Genomic DNA, 14065 nt, shown 5'->3' on the forward strand with positions numbered 1-14065 from the left:
TCCTGCTGTCAAAAAGTTTGGACTAAGTACGTTTCAAGTCCTGATTGGTTTGAATAAAACTCAAGTGTCTTTGTTCGTTTGATTGAGATGTCATTCAGTTTGTTCGTCCAGTGGAAAGCTAAGATCCCAAACTAAACCCAAAAGTTCAAAATAAAAGCTCGCGTCTGATTTTGTTGACTAAAATATCTTCTATTTTCGTCACCTAAAATGATGTGCAATTTTAGTCAGTGACTAGTCGACTAAATTAAATCAAAAACAAATGACTAACATCTGACTGAATATAAAAGGACATTTTCGTCAGGAGACTATGACTAAATTAGAAAATGGTGTGAAGATTAACACTGCGTCTAATCATAAACACCTGTTAAAGTCTTTATATGTGATTTTTTGATCCAGCAGATGTCGCCCTTGAGCACCAGCATGAAACCAAAACAACTGGCGCTGCATTGTTGTGTTAGCATGCTAATGCTAGCGATCTTTATTATGCTGGTATCTTCACACTGCATGTAAATTTACCTGAAATGAGCGTGATCTAGAAACACAGTTAAGCAGTGAGTACAGTATGTTATTCTTCTTTTCTCTAGTCCCTCAATTAAACAACTTTTATACACGAGGGGAGGAGTCAGCCGGCCGTCCAGGCGATGTAAACAAAGTGAAGATAGGACTCTGAAAACTCTGAAAACATCACAGACAGTGGGACTCGGGTGTTACACCCATTGTAGACAGTCATGACTCACAGAGTTATTTTCAGAGGATATACTTGATTTCTACATTTAAGTGTGAAAAATCACAAATAAACACTTTAACAGAGTTTTAGAAAATCTTCACCACAAAGGAGTTTTACAAAAGAAGCTTTTTCTGTGACCTAAAACACAGTTCTGGACGTATGAAAATCCAAAGCGTGCAGAAAAAGCTACATTTTTTAAAAATGGCTGCCTTGGTGTGGACTCGGCCTCAGCCACCTATGACAGGAGCTCCTGTGCAAAAAAGCTCCTGAAGCAGTCGGAGAGTTTCTGTTTATCTGAAAGTCCTGTGACGGAGTGCAGACTTGTTTCCTCTCCTTCAGGCTGTAACGTTTGGCAAAGCTCAGACGAGCTCCCGCTCCCCATGACCCTAATAGGATTAAGCAGTTAAAGACAATTACTTATAAAACTTTTATTTTCTTAGCGCTTCATTCCAAGACAAAGTTTATAATGTGCTTACATGCTGATCCAGCTATGCAAATTGTTTTGGCTCCAGGTTAGACGATACTGCTGATTCCTCTCCTATTACTCCATACTGCTTCTGTTTTATGAGACAGAGGTCACCGGGTTTAGCTAGCAGAGCTACCGCTTTTCCTCTTTGCCTCTTTTCTTTTCTCTCATGCTCGCATTACTGTCTCCTCGTCGTCCTCCTCTCTCCTCTCTGCGGGCCCCTTGACTAGTGCTTCTCTCAGGAAGGAGAGGAGGAGAGAGTTGGTGAGAGAAAACGGAGGGCGCTTCAGATGCTAATTCACCCAAAGTGGAAGCTGACAGATTCACTTTATAATGAGCGTCTGCAAAGCAAAAGAAGCAAAGAGACCAAATCTGCTCTTTCAAATCGGTGTTGATGTACATCGGGGAGGCTTTAAGTGAGCAGAAGGCACAAAGTTTGAAAGAGGACTCGGGGTAATTTGCAGCTAATTGAAGAACAGTAAAAAAAAAAGTTAGAGCCCACTTCTATAAGCCATGTTAAAGACCACAAATCAGAGCAGGAATCTTTATGTTCATGTGGACACTGGCCTCACTTTAAGACTAATTACTAAATTGGCTACCGTGAATGAAAGAGTAAATCAAACGGAGAAGATCTATTTTTCAGCAAGGCTAATGAAAACGTGTTCAGCTTCTTTACACTTCTCTCTTAAAGTTGGCAAACCCAAACACAGAGCAGGAGGTATTCATTTACATGCTTCTTTTATTATTGAGTTTAATTTGATATACTGAAACCACAACACTCCTTCTGGTCTCCTCATGCAATTTTTTCCTCGTCTTTTAATCTGCGTTGGGCTTTTGTACCTCGCCCTTAACGCCTTTCATATCTCTGATTTGCCAAAAGTGCTTCACAAATAAACACGCTTTGCCTCTCCGTACAACTTCATCCATCTTATAAATACAGCTCGGGGAAACCAATTTAGGCTTCATTTGTAAAAGTTGCACAACAAAGATCTATATGTTTGCTCTGCGCTCTGGTCTGCGGTTAAGCAGCAGGATAAATGGGGCACTCGTTGAAAGAAAATGAATGCACTTTTTCTTTTTTCCACAGTGAGTCACATTTTAACAGAAATGATCGAGTGTAAGAACTGGATGTCATCCTCTGCGTGGCTGTCTCTGTTACCAAAAGAAAGCCTGAACTTTAAGAATATATTTATGAACAACAACTTTAATAATGTAGATTTTCATGATTCAAAGGTTTTCCTTAAAATAGTTTTATAGGTACATTGAAGAATTTGCTTGGGATTCGTGTCTCGTAGCACTTTTGTGAATAGTGGGTCAGTTAAGCTGTACAGTTAGCATGCTAGCTAACAGTGGGATCTCCTTCTTTTGAAGGAAGAGTGTGCGACATTGTGCACGTAAATATATCATAAATCAAGTCTGTCCTGTGTAAATGTGTCTCTGAGTCAGGACTGTCGACAATGAGGGAGAAGCTCGAGTCCCGCTGGCTGTGTTGTTGTCAGAGCCGTGTTTACATGGACGGGACGGGTTCGGGGTTCGGGTCAGTGAGAAAGCAGAACTATGTAATCCATCCATCAATCCCTTATCTTCACTCATCTGGGGCAGGGTCGCGGTGGCAGCACGCCCAGACTTCACTCTCACAGCAACATTTTCCAGTTCCTCCTGGGGGATCTCAAAGCGTTCCCAGGCCAGAAGAAACACATAATCCCTCTAGCGAGCTCTTGGTCTCCCCCTGGGTCTCCCCCCAGTTGGATATAAATATGTAATGGATTTACATTTCGTACGTTAGTGTGCCTAACTGTGATGTAGTCGGCACGCTGCGCAAAACCCATTTCATCCCACTCATAACTTGCATAAAGAAACACAAAAAATCTAATTCAACACAACAAATAGTTTGTTATAAACAGGAAAACAATATATAGAGCATAAAATACATTTTAAGGTATAGGGATAAATAGCCTGCTGTCGTTAGTCAGCTAGCCGTGCCAGTTCTACAACTCTACAATTCACTTAACAGAGACTTTTATCCAAAGCGACGTACATCAGAGAGTAAGTACAACACAAACCATCATCATCATCAATAATATGGAGACCATCATCATTAAGTTAGTAGGTATTCATAAAGAGCTGGGTCTTTAGCTTTTTCGTAAAGGTGCAGAGGGACTCTGCAGATCACATGGAGTTTGGAAGTTCATTCCACCACCGGGGGGCGACAGAGGAGAAGAGTCTAGTCAGTGTCTTAGGACCAGTTCCCACGGTATATACTCGATTCTGTGTCCATATTTGTCCGGCATTTTTTGCCACAGCATGCCAGTAAATGCCAGATCCAGGACCAGGATCACTTTACAAAGACTTGGTCATGTTTCAGTCGTTACACGTGCAACCACTAAGCTTCAGCTCTTTCCAGAGACACTTTTCTTTCCATATGCATAACTTCAGTCTTGTTGTTTAGGGGGTTGCAGCAGCGTTCATGGGCCAACTATTCCCTCACTGTGTCTTTGTCACATACCACTAATACTTCCTGACACTCACTCGATCCCTAATGGTCATTAGTCACACCCATGCAGACAAAGTAGCCCAGGCAAACTTCCTGTCAACAGTTAGATTCTTCTAATCCAAGAGGCACCTACACACCCACTCCACTTACACATCAACATTTATTTTCAACCCATAAAGGGTCTTTGTCAGTTCTTACATATATACAACGGAAAGCTGGCAAACTGTGGACACCATGACCACAGCGTAAGGGCTTCGGGTAAATGGCTGCTCTTTTTCCCAGCAGTCCCTCTGAAACGGCCGTGATGAGTCACCCTTTAGAGGAGCTCATGCACCTGCACCTCTATGAATCAGCGGCAGCACATTCTCTTATTCACCGGGGGGAAACTCAGGCTCCCTTTGTCCTGCATTTGGGAGGGCACCGAGGGCGGACCCCTGAGGGACACCTAAAATATACCCCCTGCAGGAACGGGGTTTCTCCTCGGTGCGAGACTGTTTCTCTGCTTTTGTGTGAAAGCAAATCTTTCCCCCTCTACTTTTCTTTCAGTGTGTCTGAAAGCCCCCCGCATACCTTCACCCTGACTCTGTCGAGCAGCCTTGTTGGCGGGACTCACGCCTGTCAACACCTCTGATTCACAACTGCAGAGGGGCTGTAATTTGGTTCCACCTAAAAACCTTTCCAAGGACATTTAGGAGGTCGTAAAAAACAGCAGAACAAAATTGCCGTCTGCACCCCTTCTTTCATTCTGTTACTGCTTGGTTTCACGTCTATTCTTTCCACAGTTCCCACCTGACTCAGTGTTGCAGACAGGACACTGCGACGCATGACTGACATTCAGAGGAGGAGGGACTCTTTATTGCATTTTTTGCATGCTTGGATATGTGTGTGTGAGTGTGAATAATTTAGCAAAATGCATAAAAGAAGTCACATCCTTGAACAGTTTCTTAGGCTTTCTATCTGCGTGTGTCAGAGGGCTTAATGTAGTGCCCACTGAAAGCTGCTTTATCAGTGTACCAGCAGATGCTGCCAAGACCTCCTCTGGAAGCCTCTTTAACTTTCTCTGTGCACATCAACTCAACATGGTTTATGTGTATTAAGTTGATGTAACTGTTGCCGAAGCAAATTGATTAAATTTTAGGTTTAAAATGAAAAAAAAATCAAAATCACAGGTAATTTGGTTGATAAAAGGATGGCCCACTTGTTAGAGCAAAACCAAAGAAGACATAATATGATTTAACTTATCATTCTGTTTCACAAGGGAGAATGTGGACATTTTTACTCCACTCAGCTCATCTTGTTCTGAGGTTATGGATGATTTATTGGGAACATTTATAAGAAGAACTCCGTCATTCACACACATGCAAGCTTGCAAAGAACTTGGTGATGCCAGCAAAAAATACACCTCTGATCAAATTAAGAACATATATTAAGAAATATTTTCTGTACAGGTAATAAAGAGCAACTTATTGGCTCACTAAAGCAACATGGTGATGATGGTGGTCTGATCCAGGTCTGAACTTTGTTCACTGAACCGGCCACTCGAATGATTTGATAATTCCTCAGATCACATGCCTGTTTCTTAAAAAGATTACACAGTAAATGTCCGGTCTGGGTCAGTTGAAAAAGGTCAGAGAGAAATTGAGAAAGAAAAAGACTTGCATTTTTTATTTCATGTGCTCAGGAGGACGCATTTAAAACTTTCAAAGTTTAAACCAAATCCACAGTAAGAAGCTAGGTCTGTCAAACCAGAGTTTCTAAATGATGCAATGTCAGAATAAAGAATCAAAGATATCGCCTGTTGCAATAACACAGAAACTAAATCGAAATCCAAGCCTTTCCGATTTTGGGATTATGGGTCAGTTCTTGTTTTTAATTACAGAATAAATGCAGCTGTCTGAACTACACACAAACTTTGACAGTGTTTGAAATGTTGTTGGTGTGTTTGTGCATCGTGCAGGCTGCTCCCTGAAGTTAAGTCTGGCATAGACTCATCAGCTGTCGCTCTGTAGTTCAGTCGTTCAATATGACTGATAAGACAATAAACTGGCTTTAATAGGAGATGGATGCTGCTCAAGATGTGAACTATTTAAACAATCTGCTGAATTTTACTGGATTATTGATCGTGTACAGGAGCTTAAATACAACTTGTTTAATGTGTAAAGTGAAATCCAACTGCAGACGTTTAAATGTCTGCCGCTGAGGGTTCAGAGACACATTAAACATTAAGCACCGTCAACACAGAATCCAGACATGCAAACCGTCTGAGCAAAGTGGGCTTTTCCAACCTGCCTCAGCTTGTTTTTTACACATCCTCCCCTAAAAATGAAACCTGTCATTAAGTAAAGACATAAAGACAAACAGCTGACTGCAGGAGAAAGTTAAACACAGGTAGAGAGAGAGAGAGAGAGAGAGAGAGAGAGAGAGAGACAGAGAGAGAGAGACAGGGAGAGAGAGAGAGAGAGAGAGAGAGAGAGAGAAAGAGAGAGAGAGAGAGAGAGAGAGAGAGAGAGAGAGGGAGAGAAAGAGAGAGAGAGAGAAAGAGAGAGAGAGAGAGAGACAGAGAGAGAGAGAGAGAGAGAGAGAGAGAGAGAGACAGAGAGAGAGAGAGAGACAGAGAGAGGGAGAGAAAGAGAGAGAGAAAGAGAAAGAGAGAGAGAGAGAAAGAGAGAGAGAGACAGGGAGAGAGAGAGAGAGAGAGAGACAGAGAGAGGGAGAGAAAGAGAGAGAGAAAGAGAAAGAGAGAGAGAGAGAAAGAGAGAGAGAGAGAGAGAGAGAGAAAGAGAGAGAGAGAGAAAGAGAGAGAGAGAGAGAGACAGGGAGAGAGAGAGAGAGAGAGAGACAGAGAGAGAGAGACAGGGAGAGAGAGAGAGAGAGAGAGAGAGAGAGAGAGTGCTCATAAAGAGATAAACAGTGTGATAAAAGAGGACGTTTGAATAGATCAAGTAGAAGATAAAGCTAAATCTCTGATAATGAGTACACAGGACATGCTAAGACAGACAGCTAAATACTAAATATCGTGATTCCCTACAGAAACTTCAGTCCTGTTGGACGCTCATTCCTCCTGAGTGTCTGCCCGGTCTGCCTCATTACACCCGAGATCTTGTATTGCCAACAATTAGTCCCGTCTTTCCGAGTCACAGCACTGCGACAAGTACGTCTCCCCGAGGTTCAGATTGGGGACTTTAGATAGCAGCCCTGTCGCCTCAATTACATTTATCATACACATCCAGTTTCCAACAGCGAGTTCTCCTCAGAGGAAACACAACATACCCTCGGAGAAAGCACCCGGCATATCGCAAATAGAGTTTGGTTTAAATGGACTTGAGCTTGTGTAGCACTTTTCTAGTCTTCTGACTCCTCAAAGTGCTTTTACTGCCAATTTCCACATACAGTACTCTCTGTGCACCGCAGTCCGCCACTCTAGTCAATGATTGCCGCGGTCCATCTGCAGAGCAGGGCCAGCAGCGCCACTACACTCTGCTGCTACGTTTTCAAATACGCTACTACAATTCTACAATTCACTTATCAGACTCTTTTCTCCAAACCGACGTACATCAGAGAGTAAGAACAACACAAGCAAGGATCTAGAAAAAAGGGAACAATGTCAGTAAGAGCAAACGATCAGCTTTGAGTCTGATTGGACACACAGGTGCTGACAGGAAGTGACCAGAGGCAAAGCACAACATTGAGGGCAGTTCTTGAGAGCTCTAATCAGTATAGAAACCATCTTATAAGTCGTCGTTATCAAACAAAAACCATCGTCATTACCATCATCATCATCAATAATATGGAGACCATCATCATTAAGTTAGTAGGTATTCATGAAAGAGCTGGGTCTTTAGCTTTTTCTTAAAGGTGCAGAGGGACTCTGCAGATCACATGGAGTTTGGAAGTTCATTCCACCACCGGGGGGCGACAGAGGAGAAGAGTCTAGTCAGAGACTTAGGACCCTGTTGTGAAGGTTGGATCAGGTGCCTTTCATTGGCAGAGTGTAGACGTTGCGAGTCTATTTTTCCGACGGAGCTCGCTGCAAGAATGCGTCAAGCTGGATGGACTCACTAGAGGGACCCGTACAGGAAGTGCATAACCGTGGCGCTGTATGGAAATTTGCTGCAGGTCACACCTACACATTCACACACTGATGGTAGAGGCCACTATGTAATGTGTCCATCAGTATTAACCAATCATATTCATACACCACAGGCAAAGCAGCAGGAGCAACTTGGGGTTAAGTGTCTTGCTCACAGACACATGAACATGTGGTTACAGGAGCACCCTCAACCTTCCGGTTGAGGGACGACCGACTCTACCACTGAGCCACAGTTACCCTAACTCATCATTGTGTCAGAAATGTTTACTGGAGATGTATATCGTTTGTTTTCTGCAGAGTTTGGTTCTGCTATACACAATACTTTTTTTAATCATTTGAATCTAACTGATGATCTTTTAGTATCTGGAGCCCCAGCGGTTTCATCACCCACTTAACCACAGATAAAAGTAAAATTGGTATGGAGATCATTTCTCAACAGGCTGGAGAGTGGAAACAAAGTCTGGGTCTGTGGCTTCAACAGTGCTGAACTTTGAACGCCCACCGTCCACCTCGACCAGCTCGCTGTGACCTCATCGTCGTACATAAAACGTATTGGTGCATTCAAGCTATGAAACATTATCTGAAACAACAAACTACAAGAGCAGGGGAACACCACAATGCTGTTTTTGGAGAAAGGAAAAGAGAGAGAGAGAGGATTTTTTCTCTTTAACTTTAACACATCCTGCTTAATGATGAGACTACATGTTAGATATTTGTTACAATACCTTTGTGCAAATCTGATTTCTTTACCTCGTTAGCCCACTGATGGCATTATTTTGATAAAAGAAAAGGCACATTTATGATTTTGTGCCTGTTGCAGAGTGTTTTATTCTATGACATTTTCTATCTGTTACCATCTCTTGAGTATTTGTTGTTGATTTTATGTACATTAAAGGCCCATCTAGTTTATTCTGTAAGTGCTGTAGTGAGTGGCATCGCTTGACTTGCTTCCTTATACGATGTAAGAACAAATAAATGAATAACGACACATCTTAATTTAAGCACAAATGCCAAAGGACATCTGAGAAACACAAGAAGCAAATTCATCTCCGACGTCTGGGATGTCGCCCGAATGAGGAAGGAGGCAGGTGTAAAAAAAGGAGCTATAAATAAAAGACAATTTCTGAACCTTCAGAGTGATAATTACTTTCTGCAGAGCGTGGAAGGAGACTGATGTTGCTTTCGCTGTGCCCGAGGTAACATCGTGCCGATGAAGAAGAACAGTGTCAGGAGGACAGGACGTTAAAGAGAGAGAGGAGGGGCGAGAGACTGAGGGAACACAAGTGAAAGGATGCTATTAAGGGACCATAACTGACACGATCCACACAAACATTAGACATTTTTTGATTTAAAGAAATATATATTTTTTTTTATTTCATCCATGCAACCCAAATAAAAAATATGAATACCTATAAACCAACTGTCAGCCAAGATTAGCAAGCTCACCTCCGCAGATGTGCACGCAACGATCAGCTGATCTGAACACTCTTCTGCAAAGTCAGAGTGTAAATTCAAATATGTTCAAGAGTAAGTGCCGACAAGCGTCCAGGACTGTGGTCATGGGCAAGTGCAGAACCCCGAGGTAGCACATCTCCATAACCCCGAAATTCCACCGGAGGCGTGTTCGGTCTGCGTCTCAGCTCGGACAGTCCGGATCCCTCCGCAGCAGATACACGAGGCTTCTAATACCGGAAGGAGGGCGCATCAATTTAGTACATAAACATCCGGTTTATTTTCAGATAAAACACTCAGATCAACGACCTTCTGTGTGTTTGTTTATGTGTTTATGAGGGTTTTATACCACATACATCGTATTATCTTGCACTGTCGCCCGTGATTCTGTGACTCCTTGGTCTTGGGACTCCAGCTACCCGGCTCTGCTTCTCTGGAGCCGAAAAGGAGGGGAGTAAACGTGCAATGCACATGCCTGGTGGAAGTTCTGGGTTAGAAGCACAATCTGATAGAAGCTGCATCCCCAGAGAGTTCCAACATCTGTCCCATCGGTTTTTTATTAACATTGAAAGTTGCTGAAAGTTGCTAATTTCCCGTCAGTGTCAATAAAAAACAACTAAACACACCAGACACAGAATCCTAAGCACACAAAGCCACAAAGCATCCAGAGACAAACCCCGAGCACACAGACTCAAAACCTCAAAAACACAGGGTTTACAGTACCGCAGCAAACCATGGTGGAGCGCGCTGTCACCGCTGCGGCTTTTCTTCCTGTAATCGGTGGTCGTCTTGGTCAGTGCAGGAAGTGTACACAAGAATTCTTTTGGCAAAGAGACAAACAGACAGGGCATCAGGGAGGAGACAGGAGGGATTCACAGAGAAGTGAGCTTCCTGAGTGACACAGGCGTTCAGGAATTCAGGATTCCAGTCAGGCAGTGTGTCTGTCTCATGTTTCAGGAGACTGAGTGGTGCTGTTGGCTCTGAGTCCACTTTTGGACTGTAAGTCTTCAGGAGCCCCGAGGCCTTGTGAGAGGCCTGGCAGCCGATATATCACTTCTCCAGTGCAGACTATTACCTGAGGTAACGTTACTGTATTATTACAGGACGCCGGCTATCCCCTCTCTCTGCCTTAAATCTCTCCACAAAAAACACAAAATCCTTCCTTTCACTCGTCCCACAGTCCCCTCTCAGTGCCTGCTCAACAGACCTTAAAATTGGAAATGGTCAAATCTGAGCCGCTGAATGGAGAGAGATCGAAAAGGACAAAAGCCTGCTGCACTTTTATTCAGATAAGCCCACATCCCAAACAATAGCCTCGCCTTTAATCCCGCGGGCTAACACACACTCAGCTTCAGTGAAAAGAAACACACTCAAACATACTGAGATGTACTCCATAGCCTCTCCAAGAGATGATCGCTCCATTTTTTTTTCAGTCAATACTTGTTTGGATGACTACAGACCTGCAATCACACCTGGGATCACAGATGATTATAGGTGGAGTCACACAGCGAGCTCATGGAGCAGCTGAAGCCTCTTCTGAAAACACCAAAACAACTCGTTGCTGTGAGACGTTCTTCTCCTCGGATGGAGAGGTCAGGCAGATCAGAACAATAGACGTGAGGATGATCATGAAGCCCAGCGTTAGTTTGAGCTTGAAGACTGTTTTTATATTCTTCTTGTCACATCCAGACACTATAATCAACACAACTGTTATTAAATTACAGACATTTAAACATCTCTCCATCAGCATGCTTTAGGCTGAACTTATAAATATCTGTTCCTTTAAAGGCGATCGATGTTGGAGGTGACTCAGAGACAAACAGTGTGTCGGGCTGCACTGCTTCTACTGAAGATTGATTCCCTGCAGCGTGGACCGCCTCGTTCTAAGTGTGTGTGTGTAGATCTAATAAGTGTCCACGGTGTGTCCACTGTTTACGTCTGACTCGTCCTGCAGGTGGAGATTGATCGACTGAGTTTCAAAGTGAGTGTATTAACACTGGTTTTTTTTCACTTTCTTGCCGGGCCGAGGGCGTCGGGGGTGAGTCCAGACGAGGCCCTTGGGCCTGTCCTCGTCTTTCCTGCTAATCCATCAGCATCAGCGAGTCTCTCTCTCTCTCCCCTCCGCCCTGCCAAAACTCTCCACACTCCAATGTTCACTAAGTAAACACACAGAGACACGGTGAACTCGTACTCATTATTCTTTACTTATTTGTATACTTTCTGTGTTGTGGTAATCCAGGAGAGAGAGACGATTCAATCTTTGTTTGCCCCCTTTAGTCTCCTGTTTTCATCCCTTCTTTTGAAATGTATTGCATAAGGAATTATGTATATGATATATACTGTATATGATTCTCCTCTCCTGTATATTTATGGGCTGTTGTTAAAACCACAACATCTTGTTTTTCCTTTATTGTAAGTGACAATGTTTAACAAAAATAATTAAAAAATGATCACAAAAAAAAGAGACACGGTGAACTCGTAGCCCAATGGACCTGCAAGTTCTCATAGTTAGAAAGAGAGCGCAGGTGTCGGAGACAGAGTGGGAGGAGCCCCAAGGATGCAGACACGATACCTTTCAGAGGGGCGACGGGTAGCTGAGCAATACTGTTGCATACTGTAGGGAGGCCATGTCTACTCAAAGCATGGTGAGTCAGGAACAGGGATGAGAGAGAGTGGGGAACGGCATGCAGGAAAGGAGCAACAGGTTGGACTTGAAGCCGTCTTCTAAAACTTCTAAAACGTCTTGTTTCTGTTAACTCCTAACTCTCTGCTGGTCTTGTACATGAATTCAAAAAAGAAAATGGAACATCATTATGCAGGCTTTAAATCACCAATTATCTTTTGATTGATTTCGATGGTTTTTCTTATATTTACTGGGAGTTATTATGTTTCAAATTAGGTTCACCGTTTTGCCAAATCACAATATTTCTTTAACTTTATGGACGTAGTGTTAGCCTCTCAACACCTCGGTACCCTTACAACTTTGCAATAACCAATTTTGGATCTTTTAAACGTGCTATCTATTAGGATATCGCTTGTTACATCAGATTGTTCTTTGATATTTGCAGTCATCTTACGAGAATCTTGTCTCTGTATAGGCTCAGCTTTTTTATTTCCCATGTAACTGCTGACAGAAATCTGCTAATGTTTAGCTAGCGATGCGTCCTCCCCCTATCAGTACGGTGTCTAATCCATCACCACAAATTGGACGAACAACACGCTCTGTGGTCATCACATCCACTTAACGACATTCCTCATGATCAGCTTCAAATACAGAACATGTGAGTAATACAGACATGCATTTCTTATTCATTCTTCTGCCAGATCTGGTTGGATTTTAACAGAACAGAGATGTAAACAAAAGTGGGATAACAAACTCCATAAAATCTTGCCAAATCCCACATCCTCCCGCCTAAACAGCCTCCAGGCACACACACCGAAAAAGACTGAATGTACCAAAAATCTCCAGCGCAGCATCTTGGGAGCACATTGGGAAGTGCACATGTTCCTTTTCTTTGCAGACAAGGGACACAAAGAGAAAGAGAGGACCAGCACATTTCATCTGTTGACAAAGTGTGAGGCTGTCCGACTCACACAGTCTGTAATTGCTTCAAATCTCTTCCCTTTCAGCGATGGAGACTTCAGCCGCTCACAAGAAATCAATACTAAAAAAACTGTTCATAACACAATCTTGTCAACCTGCTGGCAGCTGCTACAGATGGCTGAGTCCTCAAAAACCCCATAAGGGGGGTCGTATGTACGAGTGCATCTCGTTTAGACTCTCGACTTTCCATTCAATCAGGAATGAACGCTGCCAAAATATTTGCATTGTGAATTGAACAACACGATTTCCTCCTGTGAAAATATCTAATTATGCAGATTAAGCAAAGAAAATGTTCCATTGGAGTTCCTTTTGAGGGGGCAAGAAAAGCGTGAAGGGTTTCTTTTCCAGCGTCAGGCAAGCTAAATTAAATTAATTAAAATCAACAATTCATCAGATTTCTCATTTATTTTACTCCGAGAACTTTTCACAGTAATTGCAGTGGCCCTGAATAAGACATAGGGAACTGCATGAACATGTAAAACAGGCTGTGACAACCTCAAACAGCTGCTGAATTTCTGTCTATAAGTCAGAAATGATTAGTCATGTTTTTGAAACTATTGGATCATTTGCAGACTGAACTGGTCTGAAACTGGTCTGAAACTGGTCCCCGGCTCACAAATACTTTAATCCAACAATGAGTTACATGATGTAAGCTTTGTGTGATCGTGTTTACACACAATCAGACATGCACACACACACACACAGCACTGACTTCACCTCATCATTCTGCCTCCATCTGTAACACACTGTAGGACAGACACACAGTGATCACCTCATTTTACCTCAGACAAGTTATATAAACTCCAAACTCTGGGAATGTATTGTTGCTAAAGGAGCTCCCAGTTGGCTGACAGTTGGGAAACAAGCTTGTACCCCCCCCCCCTCCCCCCAGCCACCGCCCTCGAATCAACCCCTGCACCTGTAGACTAAATGATAAGATCTGAACTTGGCACCATCTATTTCACAGAGAGCAGGTTGGAGACTTTAGCTGTGCTTCTCTCTGCTGTCACCTGACTTTCACAGTCACAGGTGAGGTGAGGCTGCACGCTGCTGCTCGCCTCCGTAGCCTCTGATTTAAACGGTCAGCAGACAGTCTACCCGTGACTCACCTCTTCCTGTGTGTTGTCAGACTTACCTGCTCTGACATGCTGCATGTTTTCCTGTTAAAGGTCCTAGCATTAATAAGAGAGTTTAAATTAGCCAGCTAATGTTTTGCTTCGTCTGTCTGGTGG

At 43.1% G+C, this 14065-nt stretch overlaps 1 protein-coding gene across 1 annotated transcript in view; it reads right to left on the reverse strand.

The window, feature by feature from the left end:
* plxdc2b (plexin domain containing 2b) overlaps window positions 1-14065 on the reverse strand; it is a 91417-nt gene that overhangs the window by 52216 nt on the left and 25136 nt on the right. The window lies entirely within an intron of this gene.

This window comes from Labrus bergylta, chromosome 20 (assembly GCF_963930695.1).
Source record: "Labrus bergylta chromosome 20, fLabBer1.1, whole genome shotgun sequence".
Lineage (NCBI taxonomy): Eukaryota > Metazoa > Chordata > Actinopteri > Labriformes > Labridae > Labrus > Labrus bergylta.